Here is a 23,805-nt window from a genome sequence, read left to right as displayed (position 1 = left end):
AATATTAACGAAGCCATAGTTTTGCGAGTTATTTTAAGCAGCTTTCATCATGGGACGGGTAACATTCCTGTATTTTCTGTAATTAGAGACAATAAATTATGGCCGGTTATCGGTGTAGTTAGTATTCGATCGAAACAGAAGGAGAATTAATTTCAATTTCTTTGCAATTAAATTATGTGTTTGTAATTGTGAAAGTTCGAAATTTAATCTATGCGTTTTATAATACTTATGGATCAATTTATCCAATTTGTTCCAATTATTATATGACGTAGTTGCGTAACAAATGTCGTTTCAAGATAAATGGTATCACATTTGCTTACGATACTCGCGATACTGTGAGAATTGACCATAATTAGTTTGAATAAATGAAAATAAGAGAAGCATAATTTGTTAATGATTCAGCGAAAGAAGGAATTTTCGCGAATTTATGTTACACAAAAACAAAATCAGCAAATTAAAACAGGAGAATATCTAATAAACAAAGTTATAAACAAAGTAACTCCGTTAATAGTTGTTATACTAAATTAATATGAATAAATATCTACATTTATCTACTCGTACTAAATCATTGAAAAATCGTACCAAACTACTCGTACTAAATCATTCACGAAATACATCGTACGAAATCTCTTCTGTTCGAACCTAATTTTAAATATTTTCCAACTATATTTTCATGCTTTTACAAAAAAAAAAAAAAAAAAAAAAAAAAAAAGCAACTTGTCTGATACGCAACACGTCTCCATCTATAAGAGTGGAAAGATTTCCGAGCATTAAGTAAGTATGTATGCGTCAGGACGCGAAGATCGAGAACATCCGGCGCTATATTTCCGCGTCGATGGGAAAAAACGCGAGCCATTTGTTGCGCACGCGGCTAAACTTCGTGATTTAAGGGTACTTTGAAAATCTTTCAGCATTTCCTTGTGAAACATGTTGCCTATTCCTACGCGAGTTTTCTTTTGCTTTAGCCTACTTTTAACCCGTTCGTCGAATAAGGGAGAAGGTAACCGTGATGAATCGCTTTGAACGACTCAACAACTCCACTTTTAAGGGAAACCTGCACGTTTACAGAATTCGTATTAAAATCTAGTATCGTCAACAGTCTCGAAAATAGAAGATTATATTTTATTCGCTAAATATCTCATTACGTCGTTTCATAAATTTCGTCGTTTATTAGTTCAGTAACATAACTTAATTGTCGTAACTACTGATACAGGAAATTTTCTAACAAATTTATATAGATATTAAATATATTTTAGGGAAACACGAGATTAGTGTACGGAACAAATATAACTGTAACAAATACTTGCTCTATATAAGCCCTATTCTTTATTTTTTTTTTTTTTTTAATTTAAATTTAATGTATGCATGTGAACGGGAGAATTTATATATGTATATACTCTAATAGCTGAACGTTCTACTACATATCCATTATCGAACAGAATGCCTGTTACTTTTAAAGATTCAAGCGAATATTTGTTTCTGTTGCAGTATGTCGTCGATATCGGTCAGTGGTAACCGAAAAAATTTGCCGCCTTATGGATAACCAAAATAAAATTCGGGCTATCGATAATGGTCACTGGTCAACCAGTCAAAAAATCCTGGTCATTTATATTGGTTATCGGTAACCGAAACTAAATTTCCGCCATGAATAATGGTTACTGGTAACCACAATTAAATTTCTGTCATAGTTAGTGATTACCGGCAGTAAAAATATTTTTAATCATTCATATTGATTATTCGTAATCAAAACAAGTAAAAATTAATATATTTTAATCATTTATTTTTTTGAGAAATTTCATTGAAATTTATTGGTAATTGGCTTCCATTTAGATGAAAATTAATGTTTACAGATTGACATTTCTCCAAAAAGTGTTTAAAATAACTATTATTTTGGATTTCTGGATTGTTCTGTCGTCGAAAAATTCAATTTTTGTTGTTAATTTCGAGAATGAAAAAATCAATTTAAACCTCTCGATAAACTAATTAAAAAGCCGCTTTGGCTCCATTAAAGAATGCAGTTATGTGTAAAAGTTAGATTTGTAATCTACCGCGGAAAAGAAACTTAGTTCTAGCGTAAAATTTTCTTGTAGAAATAAACACGTAATTATTAGGTCGTCTAAAAAGTTTCTTTCGTTTTATAAGGAAATAATGGACGCGCAACATTTTTCGTTTTATATTATTTTACCGAATTACGTATAATCAAATTTATTCCATCAAAATAAAGATCACAACGTTCGACAGATCAGATTTCATGTTTGTACAAAGATGCGTCGTTGTAAAAGACGTGTCTGTAAAAGAAAGCCACTTTTCGGACAATCTAATATATTAGAATTAAAAATATTTAAAACTAAGCAATCATACATGCTTAAATAACTAGCAAGATATAGTGAGATATTCTTAAAATGAAGATGACACTTATAACGAAGCTTCATTTGCAAAAAAGACTGTAATCATCGAGGAAATTTTTACTAATCTTACGAGATCTTTTTAAATTAAATTGAATTAAAAAGTTTCATATTTTTATGATAATCTAAATTGCAAATTTTTAATACAAAGAGTCATACGAATCATAGATTTCGAATGTAACAAAAATATTGTGTTTATTTTAACCGGAGTTACTGTACACGATATTAAATAACTTTCAAATATCCAAAGCTTAATAGAAATTTGTAATACAAGTTATATTAACATTGTCCCGTGTAAAGCGTGGAAACATAAAATGCGTTATTCTTTAGCCTCTCTTTATAATTGACAAAAAAGGTTCTAACACAGTCTTTGATCTGCCTTGGAAATTCATTGCAAATTTCCCAAGTAACGTAACGCTTCACCACGTTATTATAATCCTAATAAAACGACTACTTTTCATAATTCAAGCAATCCATCTTATCGTGTATAATATATTCCATAATTCAAGCTATCCATCGTATTCCCCTTATCACTTAGAAGAAAATTCAGAGGGGGGGGGGAAATTGGAAGGAAAATAAATCCAAAAAGTGAGAACGGCAACTGAAGTGAGAGAAACACGACGGAAAATCGTTTCACGCAGGTTTTCCATCGACGTCGAATGAATAGCGAACGAGCAACGAGAGCAAATTCACGAACGATTTCTATTTCTCGTGGACAAACGCGAGTCGCGTGAACACGCGAAAGTAAATCTCGATGCGTAAAGTACACAGGATTATCGTGACAGTCGCGTCCACTCGCGATTCCATTCGATTTAAATTGCGGCCGCTTGCCAGCACGAACCTCAATTGGACCGATTAATTTCCCTGTCGCCGTATGAACATAACAAATAGCCAGTTGCTGATAAATTCCGCCCGATCAGATGCATTTCATAGATTGACATCTATCGGTCGCGTCCGACCAATTGTCGGTATCGATCACTGACCAGAGAAGAAGCAAGCGGCGCATTGTCGGACCAGGAACTGTTGCTACTACTGTTCATCGAGCACCTAATAGAGGAGCAGTCCGGTTACTCGAAACGCTTAATATTTTACACGTTTGCCAAACACTCTATGGAATACAAAAAAGCCGGCTAAGTATAAAAAAATTCTTCCGTCAAATACGTTTCCCAAGTGCCCTTCCGTCAAAGAGACAATTAAGTGCCACAACGCCATTCTATCGTTCCTTATTGCAACATGTATAATTATTTTGGTAACCGTGCATAAAAATGCACACCTCAACGATTTTGATGAAATTGTAATACGTTATTAGGATGAAAATGCTGAATGATTTTCTCTTATAAACGTAACCACTGTTCGATCTTGGTTCCGAAATATTTGCAACAAACTGTATGTAGTAAAGCCGATAAGTTAACAGGAGCCCTTAGGCCTTAGGCATTTTATCGAACATCAACGGGCCGCCCAACTTGCCTCGTAGGCTTTACTACAATGTATGGGAGTCCATCGTGACATACGGTGCACCGGTGATATAGAACCTTATAAAAAACGTCTCATTTAAGAAATCGAATATATTCTCAAAATTACAATATTCGATTTGTCAGGAGAAAGAAGGAATTAAAAGGACCCTACAATCTAGTTACTCCGAAACAAGCAATTTCAATCTCACGCAACCGATCAACGATTAAAATTTATCACCCCCTGCACGCGTCGCTGTTGCGTCGTCGATTACGGTTCCTAGATGCGATGATCGTGAGCTAACCATCACAAGTTGGATAATGCTGGATTCCGTGCTCATTAACGGAGCCCTTAATTCGATAAGAGCCGCAGTCGATCGAGATTCACGAACTCGGGGATTCGCATCTCGATTAATCAAAATCATGGATTTTATTGTTCCACTCGAGTGATCGCGTTCCATTTTCAACCAAATGTCGAATCGCACCTTACCGTTATCCAGTTTATTTCATAATCCGCCAATTAACGGCGACGAAATCAATAGATGACGAATTAACGCAGCCGATGAATTGATACGTTCATTCGAAGCGTGCTCGTTTCAAATAGCGAGCGACTTTTTTGCCGTTCGGATATTTCCCAGCTGGATCCTTTCACCTCTGATAGCCTTTTAATTGAAACGTGCGAAAGTGCCGTTTAACTGTCGCTCAAGCTTTCTAGCACAAGCTTTTCGTTTTCTGGTTCATGAAAGATCGGGATCGTTTAAGTTTATCGAGGCACCGTATTAAATTTAAAAATAATCTTCTCAGAGTCATGGAATTGCCAATTCTATATATCTGGAAAAATTCTTCTTTTGCCTTTAAAAGTGACTTAACATTTGCAAAGTGTATTTTATAACATACACAGTAAACCGGAGTGACATTGACAAGTTTTGGTAATATTTTGCAGTGTAATATAAACTAAAATATAAAGATGGTGTAATTTCTTCGTTCATATTTCTTTAAAGGAGATCTTTTTTCGAAAATCGTTCCTCTATGTAATCTATGTTAGATCTACGTAATCAGTAATGTAAATATTATCTTGTTTTATTATTCCTTGCGAGTGTGTTAAGTGATCAAGTACTTGCTGTGTCAGTGCAAAGCTTTTTCTTCTTTTATTAACAAATTTCTATATGTGCTGAGACAATTTTGTAAATATTAAAACAATTAATACTCCAAAATTAATAATACAATAAATCTTCTGAAATCTGTACGAATGAAAGTAATCTGTAATCTAATGTGTATAATATTCCTTTTCTTTCCTATTGCTGTCATTGAACGATGCAATAATATTTAATCGTGTTACCTATATTTACCCATTGAAACTAATGAAAGTAAAGAATTTTAAAATATAATATGAAGAGAAAAAAAATGCAACCTATCGTTTTTCCCTTGTGGTCTTGAATTTGAATATTTACAAGAAGAAAAGAGAATGTATTATTTAAATTAAATTAAAGTATTACGTGTTACTTTCTCAAACTCTACGTGTAACACAGGTTTCAGCAGATATTATCCTTGCGCAGCGTCACACGTTTTTAATCGTTAATTTATATTGATTTAATCATCATATTCATATAATTCTAATTACTTTTTACGAATAATTTATAATCAAATATACAAATAAGTTAGCAATTTAACTAAAAGCATTATATAAATCGTTAACAAAATATGTCTATTCTTATAATATACATATTTCTAGAAGAATTTTGTTCTTCTTACTGTCACTGGATGTAGCATCGATTTCGATTTTAATATATCGTTTATGACCTAAAATGTTGTTTCCCTTATTAAATGTTAGTATTATGTATAAATATTTTATCTTACACACTTATTTGGTCTATTAAATGATTGTTATATATCACTGCAATACTTGTAACAATAGTTTTAATAAAATTTCATTTAATAAGCTCCGAGAAATATTTCTTTGCATTTTTGTGAAATTCTTATTCGATCGTTATATGTGAAACATTGATATACATACATACTTCTTTCCGTCATCTAATTAGAATATAAAATTAGAATTTAATAGCTCAAAGTCTTATAACACAGATTCAGGGGTACAAGAAACTTAATCGATATTTACTGATTATTATATATTACGTAATAAAATAATTCCCTTGCATATCGATATCGATGCATTAAAAGTAAATACAAGAACTGGAAATAATTTGGAAATACATTTATAGAAACTAAGCACGAAATACATAGCCAACTAATTCACTGTTTCTTACCATAACCACAAAATATTTATTCAAGATTTCCATAGAGAGTTAAACATTTACATTAAAAAGTTTCGAAGAAAGACAAGCAAATCGTACATTTAACGATTCCACATATTATCCACAAACATAAAAGCTTTGTCTATTTTATACTGCAGCCAGTGTCGTGCATTTTCTAATATTTTTCATCGAACCGATATACACCCTTCGACAAAAAGATAGCACATGTGTGCTATCATTAATTTCTCATAGATAGAGTCCGAATTTCCCAAGTTTGACGAATGGCATATAAACAGTACCTTGTAGTAATAAGGTATATGAGCTTGAAACTGTATCTTCGCTATTCCTCTTGTATTTATCAACAATGATTGTGAAATCCGGTCGGCGAAATGATAGCACACCAAGCATTTTGTTTCCATTCCTTAGTATTTCTGTGTATTCTGAGTGGTGTAGACGTAGTGAAAAGTAGAAGAATTTCATTAGAAACCTTACAAATTTCGATTCAAACAATGGGACGTGGAAAACAGCTAAATAGTGAAGAGATTCAAACAGTTTTGAAATTAAAGAAAGAAAACTTTACTATTTCTAAAATTGCAAAAGTTCTCAGTAGAAGTCGGAAAGTCATTTATAATTTACTGAAAGATGTAAATAATTATGGAACAAAAAAAAGCAGTGGGAGACCTTCCGCGATTAGTACTCGTGAAAAACGTGCAATTTTACGTGCCGCGTCAAATTCGCTTCTCACGTCACGTGAAATTGCAGAAAAAGTTGGCGTAAAAACTAATCCTCGGAATGTCAGACGTGTACTACAACAATCCGCGCACATAAAGCGGATGAAATTAAAACGAAGACCAGCTCTAAAGCAGATTCACAAGGAGCATCGATTATATTTTGCAAAAGAACATATACGGTGGAACAAGAAGTGGAGGAAAGTTATATTTACAGATGAAAAAAGATTTAATTTAGATGGCCCAGATGGATTCAATTTTTACTATCATGATGTAAGAAAAAAAAAATTGTCACAAATACGGCGTCAAATGGGTGGAGGTAGCATTATGCTTTGGGCAGGTATTGGGTATAACGGAAAGACTGATTTAATATCAATTCGCAGCAAGATGAATGCTATAACCTATCGTAATTTGATACAAAATCAAATTGCAAAGTACGCAACACATATTGCGAGACAAGATTTTATTTTTCAGCAAGATAATGCTGCAGTTCACACCGCTAAGGTTGTGAAAGAATATTTTTCAACAGAAAATATTGCAGTTTTGGACTGGCCTGCATGCTCCCCCGATTTAAACATAATCGAAAACTGTTGGAGTAAATTAAGCAATGCCGTTTATAGAGAAAATAGGCAATTTGAAAGTATTAATCAGTTAAAAAAGTGCCTTGAAGAGGAATGGAGAAATATATCGCTGGATTATATTAGAAAACTATATCGTTCTTTGCCGAAACGAATGCTGGAGGTGGTGGAGAATAAGGGAGGATCCACACATTATTAAATTTTAAAAGGTTTTTTATTTTTGTACAATTTAGTAGATAATAAACACTACAACTTTTGAAAGTGTGCTATCATTTCGCCGACCGGATTTCACAATCATTGTTGATAAATACAAGAGGAATAGCGAAGATACAGTTTCAAGCTCATATACCTTATTACTACAAGGTACTGTTTATATGCCATTCGTCAAACTTGGGAAATTCGGACTCTATCTATGAGAAATTAATGATAGCACACATGTGCTATCTTTTTGTCCAAGGGTGTAATGTAATCGAGCGTTCGTATTTAGGTATAGACTGTAGAGGATAAAGCACGTAGACTGTCTCCATTACGCATATCGTAGATTCGTCAGGCAACCGATTAATCACTGTCTAGTCGCGTCAAAGTCACGTTTAATCACTTGGTGGTGCGTTCGTTGCACCGTCACTCGGCGAGACGAGCATCAGACACTGATTCGATATCGATCATCGGGCCTAGCGCGCCCACCCGGTGGATTTACCTACTAACCTAAATATTTCAAATGTGCCTAAAGCCGATGGATTTGTTAATCGTCGGAAATATGTGAAAATGATTCGTCCAAAGACATACAAAATATATCTCTTAGTTGAATAGCATGTACTTGAACATAAGACGTAAATATTTACAAAAAAAAAATAGATGAAAGAAAAGGAAAACTGCCGAAACCCGGGGTCGAACCGGGGACATCTAGATCTTCAGTCTAACGCTCTCCCAACTGAGCTATTTCGGTTTGTAATAAAGGCGGTTCCATTTAATTTCAAAATTATATATATTCAAATTAATCAACTTTTTAACATTTATAAAATATAAATAATATATTTTTTATGTGACAAATGTAACATCAGCATATCGTTAATACAAATGTGTCTTATTTCAGTATAAAGTACATTTTAACTATTGTTTTGAAGTTGATTCACTTTTTGTTGCACGTTTGAAAACAACATAACCTATATAAATAAATTAATTATTTGTAAAAATATATTAAATTAATTGTTTGTCGTATAAATTCCTCTTAGTATCTTATAACACATTCGACGTTAATACTAATTTTATTCCGTTTCCAGAAAAATTTGTACGCAATGTTATGATTACATTCATTATAGTTACATTCATTAATAGACTGAAAGAATCACTGAACTATACTTATATCTGTTGAATGTTAGTAATAGAAGAGTAAGTCTTCTACATAGCGTAGAAGATCGGAGCATAAACTAAGGTAAACTCACATAATTTTCTTACAAATTAAAAATTTCCCGTTTCGTAAATTGATTAATTAATTTTACAAAAACTAACAAACGAATCGATTTGAAATTTCGTATCCTATTTTGATATGACTGATACCATAAAACCTCAATATTGTATGACAATTTTAACTAACGTTATAAACGACTTAAGAAAAAAATCTTTGCACTATTTACTAATGTATAGCATAAAAATTGTAAACTTATCGTTACGTAACGAGTCTCATTTTATAGATAATTTTATTATCTACAATCTTCTACTGACACTTTTTCACGTATGATAAATAATTTTTAAGATACAGAGGAAATGTAAGAAAAACTCCCGTTTTTTTTTTATTTAATCGATATGACGTTTATAAAGGAGTGCCGACACTTCTAGCAGCAAAATGACGTTCGGTCCCGCGCGATTCTTCTGACGATGGATATAATAGCACGTACATGTTCCGTATACTTTGTAGTTGCAGGCGACTGACTTGTCGAGGTGAGTCGCAATTTTAGAGTCGCGCGCGATCCTTAATCGCGGTAGTACGAATAAAAATTGTGCAATATTCGGCAATGGATTTTATAATCGCGTGGCTAGTCACAAATGGAAAGCACGCTTCAGACGGCAACGTTGGAAGACCCGAAAAATAAAGCTCTTCTGTCTCACAAAAGAAAGATACGTACATTAGTGTTTCCTTATTCTTTCAAATTTTGGCGCTGCTGCGCCAATTTACGGCTATTAAAATATGGAGAGGACTTGGAGAGGTATTATAAGGAACTTTATTCTAATATTCACGTAATTGCTCGCCACGTGTGATACTCGCCAGAGATCTAGGGCATAAGATTTTCACACTGCGCTTCTCTTTTTTCTCTCAACGGAGTCCTAGGCCATCGTACAACGCTCGCATACATACTACGAAGGGGATACATACTTGTGTGTGGTTGTGCTATACGTTACCTCCCTCTCGCACGTACAATACAAATGTACCGTATGCCGCTCTTAGTTTGAAAAACCTGACTATGAAGTGGGAAAGGTGACAAATGATGAAATGTTGTCAACACTGGTAACGAGTCAACAGTTCAGTACTTTCCTCGGAATCTTGAGGGAGAAAAATTACCTAGAGAAAATAATAACAAATTTGTTAAGTTTATTAATATATTCACATAGTAGACCGTAGACGATACATTTTATGTCTCATGAGACATGCGACATGCCGCGAGACCAAGCACCGAATTTCATATTTTATAGTTGGACATAGATACACAACTGTCTTGTAACTATACTATTATTATCAGTACCAGAAATGCGCTCGGTTGCCGTCGATCGTTTGGTAGCCGACATATTATCTTTGAAGAGAAAGCTTTGCATATAGTAAGTATCTATACTAATAAATTACATGTATGTCTTTAACATTATTATTTTGTATAGTGCTTCTCCCTATAATATATATTAATATATAATATAAAATTTAAAATTTATTTCTGGTGACTTAAAGGACATAAGTATAACTTGTATGGCTTGTGTATGGCTGTGCATTACGTTATTTGCAAATTAATTTAAGTTTTTGGAATTATCGTAATATCGAATGATTATTCTTAGGAAGAAAATTACTCTGTACATGCACATATCTTAAGTTGCTAAAAGTTAAATTACAAAGTTAAATTACATGTAATGGATTAATAGTGTACGATAATTAAAAAGAGTGTCATTTTTTATAAATTACGAAAAAGTTACTTATACCTGAACTAAGAAATGTCATAAATATCATAAAACGGAAGCAGAAGAAATAACATTGAAAGAGAAAATGAGAAAGAGTAATATTTTAAACGTAAAGGTTAGATGTTAAATTCTACTCAAATCAAATAAAATATTTAATTAAATATAAAAAAAAGTTAAAGTATTTACTTAGTTATGTTTATTCCAAATTGTTTGTTTCGATATAATTTTTGCAAAATATTAAAGAATATATACTTGCGTAAATAAGAATATTACTTTCAAAGTCGAAACAATCATATAAACATTGATGTAGGAGCATTATAAATTCATAATTTTATTTTATATACTTTGTTTCAGATAGAGAAATGAATATTTTTTTGCTCATTAGCAGTTGGTAGATAATGATGTTAAATCATGTGACGTAATTTGATATGCTAGTTCCCTTAGATGGGAACACCATCATGCATGTATACAACTTTCCAGTGAAGCAAATAAGAAGAGAAACCTTTGTTTGAGTTAATGAATTAAAAACTATTTGAAAGTGGTCTGTAGAACAGTATAAATCAGAGAGATGACAACCGAAGTTACATAGTCACAACCTTTCGAAAACTTAAAAGAATTATTCGATAACGTGGGTAATTTGAAACCATGACCGGAAATTGAATAACTACGAGATTCAACTGATTATGTGTACAGTGGTTTAGAAATAAGCGCAGGAAGAACGCGGTTAGAAAAATTGGATAGAGAAGTACATCCGAAAACGTTGCTCTGTCATGATATGAAAGGTGGCTACCTAGAAGACAGGTAATAGAAATCACTATATTTATTAATTCATATATTATACATAATATACCCGTGATTTTTCAGATTTATATATGGATCAGAATCTTATGATTCTTACCTATTTTATCACTGGAGTGTTATTGACACTTTTGTGTATTTTAGTCATCATTTCATAACTGTGCCCCCTTTTGGATGGATTAATGCAGCACATAATCATGGTGTAAAAGTTCTTGGTACTGTAATTACGGAAAGAGAAAGGTATCTGGGATGTTATACTTGAATCTCAGGAAGAAGTAAGAAGATTTGCAGATGCACTAATACTTGTTGCAAAATTTTATAAGTTTGATGGCTGGTTATTAAATATTGAAAATACCATTAAAAGTGAGCAAGTTAATAATTTAATTTATTTTGTAAAATATCTAACAGAAAATATTCATGAAGCAATTAGAAATTCTGAAATTATATGGTACGATGGCGTAACCAATGAAGGAAAATTAAATTGGCAAAATAAGCTTAACAGTAAAAACATGTAAGCTTATTACACTCTTATACTTTTACAATTGTTTCTGTTTGTAAATTTTATTTAATGTTCTGAATACAATGTTTCAGAGATTTCTTTTTAAACTGCGATGCCATTTACTTGAATTATAACTGGATGAAATCAAAATTGAAAAACAGTTTGGCACTTGCAAAAAATCACAGCAGAGATATTCATGATATTTATGTAGGACTTGATATTTGGGGAAGAGGTTGTCCTGGCGGTGGTGGATTTAATTCATCATATGTAATTACAATATTACTTATTTTATTGTAGCATATAATATAATATCGTTTAATATTTCATTAAACCATTATAATCTACAGGCTTTACAAAAAATACGACACGAAGGACTTTCTGTTGCACTTTTTGGTCCAGGTTGGACTCACGAATTTTTCGGATCTAAGACATTCCAAGAAGTAGAAGATCTATTTTGGGCACAGTTGTTTCCTTATTTATATGTTCATGTATCTATCTACGAAGAAGAAGTATTCAAAACATCATTTTGCCGTGGCAGTGGTAGCATGTATTATCGCTGTGGTCAGGTATGTCAAATTTTGACAAACACATTATTTTTAACAAACTGAATTTATCATAAAAGATATAACTTAGAAAACACGAAGTTGGCACCCTGCTGAGGGTAGCCACCCACATGCTATATTTATTTTTATTTTATTTTTTTTATTACCAATGAGATATAACACTTTACCAAATGTCCTTCAGGACAAATTGTAAAAACCAAAATAAACCATATATATATAAAAACTGAATTTATTACATGAATATATTATAACTGAAATGCACATATTTTATGCAGGCACTATATGAAAAGGATGGGAAAAGATTTAAACACAAACCATTTTACAATTTATCCCTGCAAAATCCACAAATATCAGTACCTATACCGCACATGAAATTTACATCATCGCCTCAACTTCCAGAACCGAAAAGTGAAAACGATCGAAATGAGTGTTCAAAAGAACCGATACATTATGTTTATGAAACGAGGAAGAATGTTGTTCGAGTATTAAAAAATGTTGTAAATATTGAAAATAAAATGCCAATGCTATATGTATTAACTATTGTTATACTTGATTACTTGACCAATACCTTACCAATGTATACCAATGTATTACTTGATTTTTAGATTGTTTATTTCTGGTATGTAAGCGCAAGGTGGTTTGCATTGACGGTCGATTAGCTCAATTATATGTTGTTATCTATTAGTTTGATCGATTGGGTTGATAAGGTCCACTATAAGAGTGATATCTACTTGTTCATTATACATATAGCAATCGTCGATATGTTCTAAGAAAGCGTTAGCATAATTTATTGGTTATTACTAGATCGCTTTAAATGTATTCGAGAGTTAGAATTATCCATGTTATGGTCACCTTTATGAAAAATAAGGTTTTAATCTGTTACCGTGAATTCTTTCCGTTTAACCATTGGAATATTCAATAAGATAAGTGGCTGGATTGAATGAGAGGATTTCTGCCAGTCCTAGCCATTCGTTGTGATCGTTATGTACCCATACTTTATCTTTTACTTGGAATATCGTTTGCGTTTTGATAATTTTTCGAATCTGATCTCTCTGATATCGCTTTTTGCTTGATTCGGTGATTTGTCTTGCTTTGACTATATAGGCGTTATGTTGATTTTTCCAGAGGTTGAATAATTGTTCTTTAGTTAGGGTGGGGGTGTTTGATATTGAGGATGACATGTTAGCTTGTCGTCCAAATGTCAGTTCGAAAGGGGTATATCCGGTTGTTTCGTGTACTGAGGTGTTACATCCCATACATATTAGTTTTAGGTTTTCGTCCCAGTCATTTTGTCGGTCGATCGTGTAAGTTCGAATAAGCTCTTTTACCACAGCATGTGCTCATTCGAGGGATCCGTTAGATTGCGGGTGGAAAGAAGTAGTTTTTATGTGTCAAATCTTTAAAGCCTTTTCAAATGTATCCATCAGTTTACATACGAAATTTCGTCCCATATCAATGAGGATACTTTTAGGTGTGGAAAATATGTGCACATAGTAATCCAAAAGTTCGTTGATAATCGAGTTGGCTGTTTGGTCCTTTAAAGGGATGAGAACGAGATATTTGATCAATTGGTCTTGAATAGACAGGATAAATTGATTACCTCGTTTGGTTTTTGTGAGAGGTCCGAATATGTCCATTGCAATTTTGTCATTAGGGTTAATGAATGTGTCAGTTATTATGGGTTGCTCTTTTGCTCTGATACGGTTCAATTTCTCTCGTTGGCAAGTTTCACAGTTTTGTATAAATTCTGTGACGTCTTGTTTTAGATTTGTCCAGTGATGGTGCTCTTGTATTCGTTTCATGCTGCGTTGTATAGCTAAGTGTCCTTTTTTTTTTCCCGCGGAGGAAATCCGCACGGACACCCGCCGCATCTAGGAGGAAGAGCGGCGAGGTAGTGTCGGACTCCAACCGACTAAAACCTCCACAGTGACCGTCCCTATTGCGACCGAGGGGTGCCCGGGAACCGCTGCGGCGACACACCGGGCCCCCCTCACACAATATTACGTCTGTACTACGTCTCTCCCTTTCTCAGAGGTCGTCCGGATCCCCAACCGGACTGTTTGATATCTCCTGGGTCATTTCCCTTCGGAGGTTGCTGCGGCTCTCCCGCGCCTCATATAGACGCGTCCACGGGCACCGCTGCATCCTCGTCGGTCAATCCTCTCGGGATGGGAGGCCCGCTCCCTCTCCCGCTCCGCCGCCTCCTTCCGCAGCATAACTAGTTCGCAGAAGGAGATACCTAAGTGTCCTATGATTTCGTTATGGTTTTCGCGTAGTACTTTTTGTTTTTATTTATTATCGTAGTTTACTGGCGGATCTTGTCCAAATATTAGTTTAATTTGAAGAACTCTCGTTGTCAAGAATCTTAACATAAGTTGAATGTTTACTTTTTCTAACGTGCTGAAGCTATTGTCGTTTATTCCTATTTGCAAGCATTCAGTTTGGCATTTAGTAAAGTGTTTAGTTAATTGATATAACCAATGTTGTTCGTTAAAGTCTTCTAGTTCGGTTTTTGTAATTTGTTTAAAGTGTGGTCTATTAGGTTTATTAGAGCTGGAGTTGTATTAGTTTTCCAGTCGATATGGTCATCATAATAGTCTGGGTTTTCTAGATCGAATGATACGGATTGAATTTCTTCATTGGAGATAGGGTACAATCGGGATAGAGCGTCTGCAGCTGTATTTTCCTTTCCTGTTTTGTATTCAATTTCATTAAACTAACTAGTGTTAGTAACAAATTAGTGTTCCCAGTTCACAAGGCACGGATAACTTCAACAGACTTGAAAAATTAATCGTGAAACAAATAGAATGAAACAAATTAATAACTTGCTATCATTACTCACAATCATAATGGACAAATTAACACACTCCGACGTAAAATAAAACCAAAACGCATAGCTAACGATCTAGCTCAGCATAAATACGAACTAGAACTCTTCCTAAAACAACAACAAATCAACATGATGCTCATATCTGAAACTCGCTTCACCGATAAAAATTATCTGAAAATACATGGTTATAACTTTTACCATACCCAACATTTCAGTGGAAAGACCCACGGCTGCACCAGAATTATCGTCAAGACCAGCATAAAGCACTATGAGCTTCCATCATTCCAGAAGGACTACCTTCAAGCCATAAACGTAGCGATAGAAGATGGACGTGGTCCAATCACCAAGAACAGCAGTATATTGTCCTCCTAGACATTCTATTTCCAAAGAAAACTTCGATAAATTCCTCGAATACTTGGGCAATAGAATAGATAGCTGGAGGAGACTATAAAGCTAAACATACGCAATGGGGTAGCAGACTTATCACAGGAAGAGGCAAAAACCTTTTGCAAATCATTAAAAATCATTAAAAATTACAAAAATGATTGTTCTCAAAAATATCTTGCTAATCTGTCTCGCACAGCTGACTTCAACTACTCACTATGGAAGGCATCCAGGAAACTCACTTGTCCTCCGCAAATAATCCCTCCAATTCGTTATCCGCAAGGTGGATAGGCGCATAGCCCTATACAAAAAGCCAAGTTGTTTGCAAACCACCTAACTAATGTCTTCAAACCGTATTCCTCCACTGTTGCCGCCGAAATAACGGAATACTTGGACTCTCACTTCCAGATGTTTCCTCCTATTGAACCTTTCTCATCTTTGGAAGTTATTGAATCAATACGTCTCCTGAACCCAAGAAAAGCATCGGGACATGATTAGATAAGTAACAAAGCTATCAAGGAGCTTCTCAAAAAAGGGATTGCTCTCATTACCTCTATTTTTAATGCAATTCTTCGCCTTGAATACTATCTTAAGTCCTAGAAAATATCATTAATTACCCTTATCTCTAAACCTGGAAAACCAATACATCGAGCTCAAACGAGCTCTTATCGCCCAATTAGTCTTCTACCCACTTTGTCCAAACTATTTGAAAAGATGCTAACGAAACGACACCTTCCACTCTTAGAGGAGTTGAAAAGTATGCCGGATCATCAATTCGGCTTTCGGAAGCAACATTCTACGATAGAGCAAATTCATCGTCTAACTCATAAAATCAGCCAAGATTTAGAGAAGAAAAAATACTGCTCTGCGGTATTCCTCTGCGATAATAGGCTGTTCATGATTAAATACTTAGACGCTATAACCGCAACATTCCCAAAAGAAACTGGCATACCCCAAGGCGGTGTCCTCGCATCTCTGCTGTTCACCATCTACACTGCCGACTTACCAACCTTAACAGAGATGACCACAGCGACAGTTGCTGATGACACAGCTTTATTAGCACCCCACTCAGAACCAATAATTGCCTCCTGAACTCTCCAGCGAGGTCTCGACTCTATGGGAAAGTGGTTCCACAAATGGCGCTTCAAAATAAATGAAAATAAATCCAGTCATATAACCTTCACGCTGCGAAAACAATCCTGCCTCTAGGTGACCATAAATAATATTCCAATTCCAAACAAAGGATCAGTCAGATATCTGGGCATGATTCTAGATAGAAGATTGACATGGAAACAACATATCTTAGATAAAACCAAACAACTCAAAGCAAAATTTTAAAAATTCTACTGGCTCATCGGCCGACGTTCCAACTTAAACACGCAAAGTAAAATTACATTATACAAGGCCATATTAAAACCTGTTTGGACCTATGGAATCCAACTATGTGGAACAGCAAGTAATTCCAACATAGAAATTCTCCAATGATTCCAATCGAAAACCTTAAGATCCCTGATAGATACACCTTGGTATGTTACCAACGAAACAATACAATCGAAACGATCATATAATACGATATTATAATTGTATAATACGATACGATAATATAAGAGTTAACAACCACTAAAACCTATTAGTTACCCAATTACTTGACACGACGGATCAAATCTGCAGACTAAAAAGGCAATACCCCCTAGATTGAAGCATTGGATTCAACTAAAATCAAACATACTATAAACTTTTATAATCCAAGTCACAGTACCACGTCAAAATAATTTACTTAAAATTCTGTATGAGAATTGATTTTAAATTATCTACTAAATAAAAAAAAATGTTAGACACGCTAACAGAGTCTTCTAATTGCATTATACAACACAAAAAATCATCAATTGATGAATCGTTGGGACGCTGTCATTCTAGCGTAATCAGATACTTGCAAAATAGGAAACATTATTGCTGAGACATAAAATTGTGGATGCTGCGCGATGCAGTTTCAAAGTATTGTTTGACGTTTTATTGCTACAAAGACGCAAAACTAAAAACTGATAGCGATAGAAGAATGTTCGGGCTTGGATATAATGTCATGATAAATTTATTAAAAGAAAGTAATTGTTTGAATAAGAGATACTACATTTTTTTCGATAACTTTTTCAGCGTTGATTTTGCTAGATATTTATATTCTACGGAAAGCTATTGAACTGAAACTATTAGAAGAAAGAAACAATGTGTATTCCCGATTATTCGAGAAAAGCTAATATAAATGAAGTGAAATATTTTCGAAACAATAAAGATTTGTTCTATGCGTATCGCGAAAGAAAGAGTGTAAAAAATCCTGCATTACTAATTTCAACGAAGATAGCGAATTAAAATGTGATAATAACAAAAAGACAACATGACAGAAAAATGCATTCGTCAAAAGCGGCTATCATTCAATCTTACAATACCTACATGGATGATGTCGATGAATGAGATAAAATCCTGTATACCTAGATAGATCACGATGAACCAAGAACAGTTAAATATTGGAAAAACATTGTTGTGGTGATAAAGCTAACATTTCATTGTTACAGATTCCCATTTCTTAAGAACATATCTTTGCACATACGCGTTTAAGAAATGACAATCTGTAATAAGGGAATCTTGAGTCAATTGCGTTCAGCCAGCGTTCTTCGCGCTATTCGACAAAAATTTTGTAATACCCAAAATGAAAAGAAAGTGTAAAGTAAGTGAGGAAAGCTGCAGCAATGGAAATATTATATTCGATGAAGAAGAAACTTATAATGAAGATAGTACAGACATCATGGAAACAACAGATTTAGAAGGTGAAAACTATAAATATTATAAATAACAACATGAAGTTATTGAATGGGGAAACTTTACATACCTGGACTTTTGCTCGCACGATGTAATGAAATACATGTAAAAATGTTTTATTATTTTTGGTCATTTTGTACACTGCTTCTCTACAAATTCTACAGCCATTTGTTGAACACGAGTCACGTCTTCCCGAGTACCATGTTGTTCCTCAAAATTGATGAATTTTTTAAAGAGAATCTTCATCTTTCTAGGCGGTAATGTCTGAACAATTGCTCTCTCTAGAACTTTCCTGTAAATGCAAATTATTATAAGGTAAATTCTCTATGAAATTAAAAAGACAAAATATAGTTGAAAAAATATTTTTACCTTGCCATATCAATATCATTAGATTTCACTAGGGAATCAATATAACAAGACCATATATTCACCCGTTTTGGATAAGAACTTAGAATTTGCTCAAACAGAGTTTGTGCTCTCTCTTTATCCCCAAATTTGTTCTCCATAATTGCAAACCGAGCCATTAGATTTACATCTGTAAAATTTGTATTATATTAGTATTTTATTCTTTATGACATTTTATTTCTGTTATGTACATACGTTCACATGCTGGCAAAGATTGCAATACTCTCTGCATAATATGCCGCGATCTGTCCTTCAAACCTATTTTTAATAATCCTTCTCCACAATTAAACCATGTCTCGGGAATATGTTTAAACTTCGCGATCATGGTATTAATTGTTTTCTCCAATTCCATCTGTCTGCCAGCCTCGACATGAACAGTCAACATGTGACTGTAGATTTTTAGTGGGTCGTTAGACGTCACTGCCTCTCGAAAAACATCATTTAACGATTCAGGAATTCCAAATTTAGATTCTAAATTTAACCAAGCCGTCCAAACGTTTAATTTTTCCTTCTCTTCCCTGAAATTAATTGTTTTTACCGCTCTTCTCGCAACTGCTCTTGCTTTCTCTATTTCTGTTGCCTATAAATGGTATGCCATATACTGTAACCATATTATTGAACTGTCTGGACTAGCTAAAACTAATCTGTCGAACTGATCCACAGAATTTGGTAACTGGTTGTTGGCCAGCGCTTCTTCTCTTTGGCGAATTTCGCCTTCCTTCTGTCTTTCTTGTTCTCGACGTTCAGCAGCACTTAATTTCTTATTTCTCAGTTTTGGTTTTTCCTCTACTTCATCTTCACTATCGCTGGATGACTCTTTATCCTTATCGAGAGATAAATTAGGGTTGCCGTCCCAGAAAAATCCACACGGAGATATCCTTGGCTTCTGCTCGTAATCCTTATTATTATCGTAATCCGTATCTTCCAGTTTTATCTTTTCTTTTCCTGTTTGTTCAACACACATTTTCTTAGAATATTCCTTTTCTAAATCTTTCACTGGTTTCTCTCTGTTTCGTTTTCCTTTGTTTTTCATCCTTCGTAATTTCTGTAACTTTTCAATTTTTATTTTTTCGGCGTGTAGCATGTTCTCGTGATTTTGTTCTCACTTTCGACGCTTTACGTAGGACTCGCGATTACACTTGACGATTCGCAATTCTCGGTTACAACTCGACTGATAGACGATGAGTTAAGATAGCGATTGAGCAGAGTACGCGATACAATCTAATATGATGACTGCTCAAGGAACGTAAAGGAACTGCCTTTTTGTATCGATGGCCCTGCGGAGGAGAACTGTGATGGTTGTGGCTAAGAGTACGGGAGAATCGGATTCGTTAGGAAAAGTTTTTGTTAGGAAAGTAGGGGAAATGGACGTCGCTGTTAATTGGTTAATCTACCAGGTCGGTGGGTGTGGAAGGATGCTAACCGCCCTCGAGAGAATGTTGCTGGCGGAAAGCATCATACGCGAGAAAAGCACATTTTCTCGTATTTTTCCGGAGTAGATAATAAATTAAGGAATGCTAAAACTAAAAGATATTTGATCGGTTTGAAGGACCTTAACTAGAGAAATCCTAAGATTTATGGCGGGTTCTTAAGTTAGTTGAAGGTATGCAATCATCTTGTCCGAGGGATAGAGCCTGCTTTGTATAGCAAGGAACAGAAACCGTTGGAAGGTTTATTGTCGAGTGCTGCTACAAATTGTTTCACGTAGTTCAAACGTTTCGCATATTAAATGATAATGATAAAGTAAATAATATTTCCGATATGATAGTCTATGTAAACTTTATTATACAAAATTAGCAGTATATGCCGTATAGGTGCCACGGTAGACGTGGCCATCTCTCTGTGACAATAACGATCCGAGAGTATAGAAACGCCAATATACTTCGCCGCTCTGACACTACAGAGGAAAGGAGAAAGAAAAAGCAAAAGAAAAGGAAGATAACCGCGGTCAAAAGTATGTTTACGTAAGGGTTACAATAGAAGCTATAAGCACGATCAGAGCGGCGATAAAAAATATTAAGAATAACTTTCTTTCGGACAAGATTGAATAATTAAGTAAAAAAGATTTATTCTTCAAAATGAAAAACTGGTCATTATTTACAAAGTGGGCGATTTATCCGATTTCAATAACCTTGAAATATGTTGTCAAAGTGAATATTCTGTGCAATTTTCCCTTAAACGTGTGGTGGATTGTGTGAGGATCAATGTTATAAAATAACGAGAGAGATTGCTGCTGCAACCCGTCAAATATATTTGCAATAAATTAAATAAATATAAGTAAATATAAATACCGTCGAGAGACGCTCGCACAAACGTATTCGCGATAGAGTATGAGCGCTTGCGGATAACTCGATAACTCGTATACTCCGTTAATCGCAGATAATAACTCGGATAAGTAACTCGTGTAATAATTCGGATAATGACTTACTCGCTCGCGATCGCGTCCGTTTATTTATACTAGTTGGGGGAGGGGGGGGGGAGTCGGAAAATTTGAATTTGTCTTAGATCGACGGTTGCCCTCAACAGCGACATTGTTTTGCCCGGAGATTATCTATCGTTATATTTCGTACGTTGAGGCAGTGTCCGTGTTCCGAGGCACAACAACATGAGTCGCTCTCGATTCGCCTAGTCCTATGACTCATGTGCCGCTACACATATGTTACAGTCGGTCGACTTTGGTTTCCGAGATATTAACAAAAATTTCAGTTCAATTTACATTGCGATTACATTTCATTCTGACACAGATGAAGACTGTAAGGATATATATATATATATATATATGTCGGAGATGAAAGGACACCGGGCCCCCCCCCCGTTGGAATTATTTGGAAAAGCCTCAATACTGTAGCATCTACGAAATAGCCCAGGCACAGTCATTCGAAACTTGAGACAATGAGTTTAGGCTCGAGGCGACAACCGGTCGCCGAGCGTAGCCACGGTCACGGAATGAACGTTCCACCTAACAGAGATATAAAGTAACATAGCTTTCCTTTAAAGAATTGGCAGTACAGACACTTGACAATAAGACATTCCAACAGCCCCGCGGCTCGCCACACACAAACCCCATTCTTTGGGCAAGATGATCGCCAGATGCCGATGCATCGTTTACAGTTTATGTTCAGATAGCCTGAGGAACCGTTACAAATCTTAGGACTTGGTTAACTAAAGTCCTTCAGATTGACAAACAGTCTTTATTCTATCACCCTGTAAATCTGTCACCTATTGCGGGAAGTTATGGGAAAACCTGATTTGGTCACGTACGACGTTGCCTGCTAGGAACTCTCTCTCTCTAGGGCGACTAGCATCCTTTTCTAACCGCCAACATAGAAATTGACCAATTAACAGCAGCGTCTATTTCCCTCACCCTCCGAGTGGAGGCTTTCTTTGACGAATCCGATGATCTCGTGCCCTTAGGCACACCCCATCATAGTTTTCCTCTGCAGCGTCGTCGCGACGGAGTGTCATTCCTTCCTGGCAATCTCATTAGCTAAGAGTCAATCAAACGATCCTTGTATCACGAGTAGTAAGTCGAGTCCGACTTAGACTTTGAAGCAAAGTATATTCGTTATCCCGTGGACCGTGGATTCGCTATATCGAACCTAGGGCCATTGTCATTAGCGTCCAGTTACCGCGTCCGCTTGTCAATCTCGTATCAGCCATATTTGTGTAATAAACATCTGTGCGACAACCATGAACAACACTGGTGAAGACTCATTAAACGCCCCTAACGCCAACCCGACATATATATACATAAATAATTTTTGCTTATATGTTAATCCTATTATAAACCAATCAAGGTATACAAGGTATACAAATGTTTAATCGGTTTCTGGCAGTGAACATTTTATTCAGAAATGTAGAAATAATGTAGATTGAATTATATGCAGAAAGTTGTTTAATTGGAAAAACCATTTTAGTTAACTAAAATGAGCGAATAATTGGTTGCCTTAACGATAGGGCCGTTGATATAGTGAAAGGCTACTATCCGTGCCGCTGGTAGATCCTTTCACCGAAAAGAAAACGATAAGAGATGGAATAACGTTTACATTCTCAGGCGCATCCATTCCATCATTGAACGACGTGAAAACTTACCGGAGATATCCAAGTTTTGTAAGTAATTAAAACTACTTAACACGATTTCATCTAACTTCCTGATATCGCAGGGAGAAATCAGTTTAAAATTGTTCCTTAGCAAAAATGTTACAATTACGACGCAATTATGCCATTGAAATATTCTTTGTCAGTTATGTTAGGCTATGCATTTCTTACAAGGCAACCTCTCACGTCCGCGAAATCTCATTCTTTTCTGCTCATCTAGCATTCTTTTGTTTGAGGGATCATTTATATACCAGTACACCTATGTTATGCTAATTTTTAAGTTGTCACTAAGTAGATAATCCTTTTTTTATTTTACGCTTAATTAGTGGCTACCGTTTTTGATAATTGTTAATTAAAAAAAGCTTTTTGTAGAAACCAAACGAAAGACCTAAATATCAGAATTAAACTCTGTGCCTTGCACTGGCATCGCCTAATATTATACACCGTACAGTTAAATCTCGATACTATACCAATCTCGAAATACTACTCTAGGATTTGATTTGATCCTTGGGGCGCTTACCTATTGTAAATCCTATTATCTCACACCTCCGGGCACAATGTTAACTGGAACTGTATGACTACTTGAATCGATCGCTGGAAGTATGATATAGATAAGATAATCACATATAACTGTAAATCAGATGTTAATAGAGAGTTATCTCCTGCACGCTTTGATCGTATAACGATAATTACGTTTTAATGTGCATAAAGAGGTCGAAATTGTTTCGGATATTTTATCTTTTGCACGATAAATTTACAACACGTATAGGATATATCTGCATACATTAATTAAGAGTTTTAAATAAATTTACCGTGGATTATCTTTGTACAAATTTCTCCATTC

The 23,805-nt window shown here is 34.9% G+C and overlaps 1 non-coding gene and 2 pseudogenes across 1 annotated transcript; 1 reads left to right on the top strand and 2 right to left on the bottom strand.

The window, feature by feature from the left end:
- LOC132915822 (cytosolic endo-beta-N-acetylglucosaminidase-like) overlaps nt 1-15,635 on the top strand; it is a 38,211-nt pseudogene extending 22,576 nt beyond the window's left edge.
- Trnaf-gaa (transfer RNA phenylalanine (anticodon GAA)) lies at nt 8,288-8,360 on the bottom strand. The gene has a single exon. It is a non-coding gene; the product is annotated as a tRNA-Phe (tRNA).
- A 3,173-nt stretch (nt 15,636-18,808) lies between the features above and the next one.
- LOC132915821 (protein RRP5 homolog) lies at nt 18,809-19,947 on the bottom strand (annotated as a pseudogene).
- Between the last annotated feature and the right edge of the window lie 3,858 nt (nt 19,948-23,805).

This window comes from Bombus pascuorum, unplaced genomic scaffold (assembly GCF_905332965.1).
Source record: "Bombus pascuorum unplaced genomic scaffold, iyBomPasc1.1, whole genome shotgun sequence".
NCBI lineage: Eukaryota > Metazoa > Arthropoda > Insecta > Hymenoptera > Apidae > Bombus > Bombus pascuorum.
The sequence above is the reverse complement of the archived record's forward strand: the minus strand, read 5'-3'. Positions and strand labels throughout refer to the sequence as shown.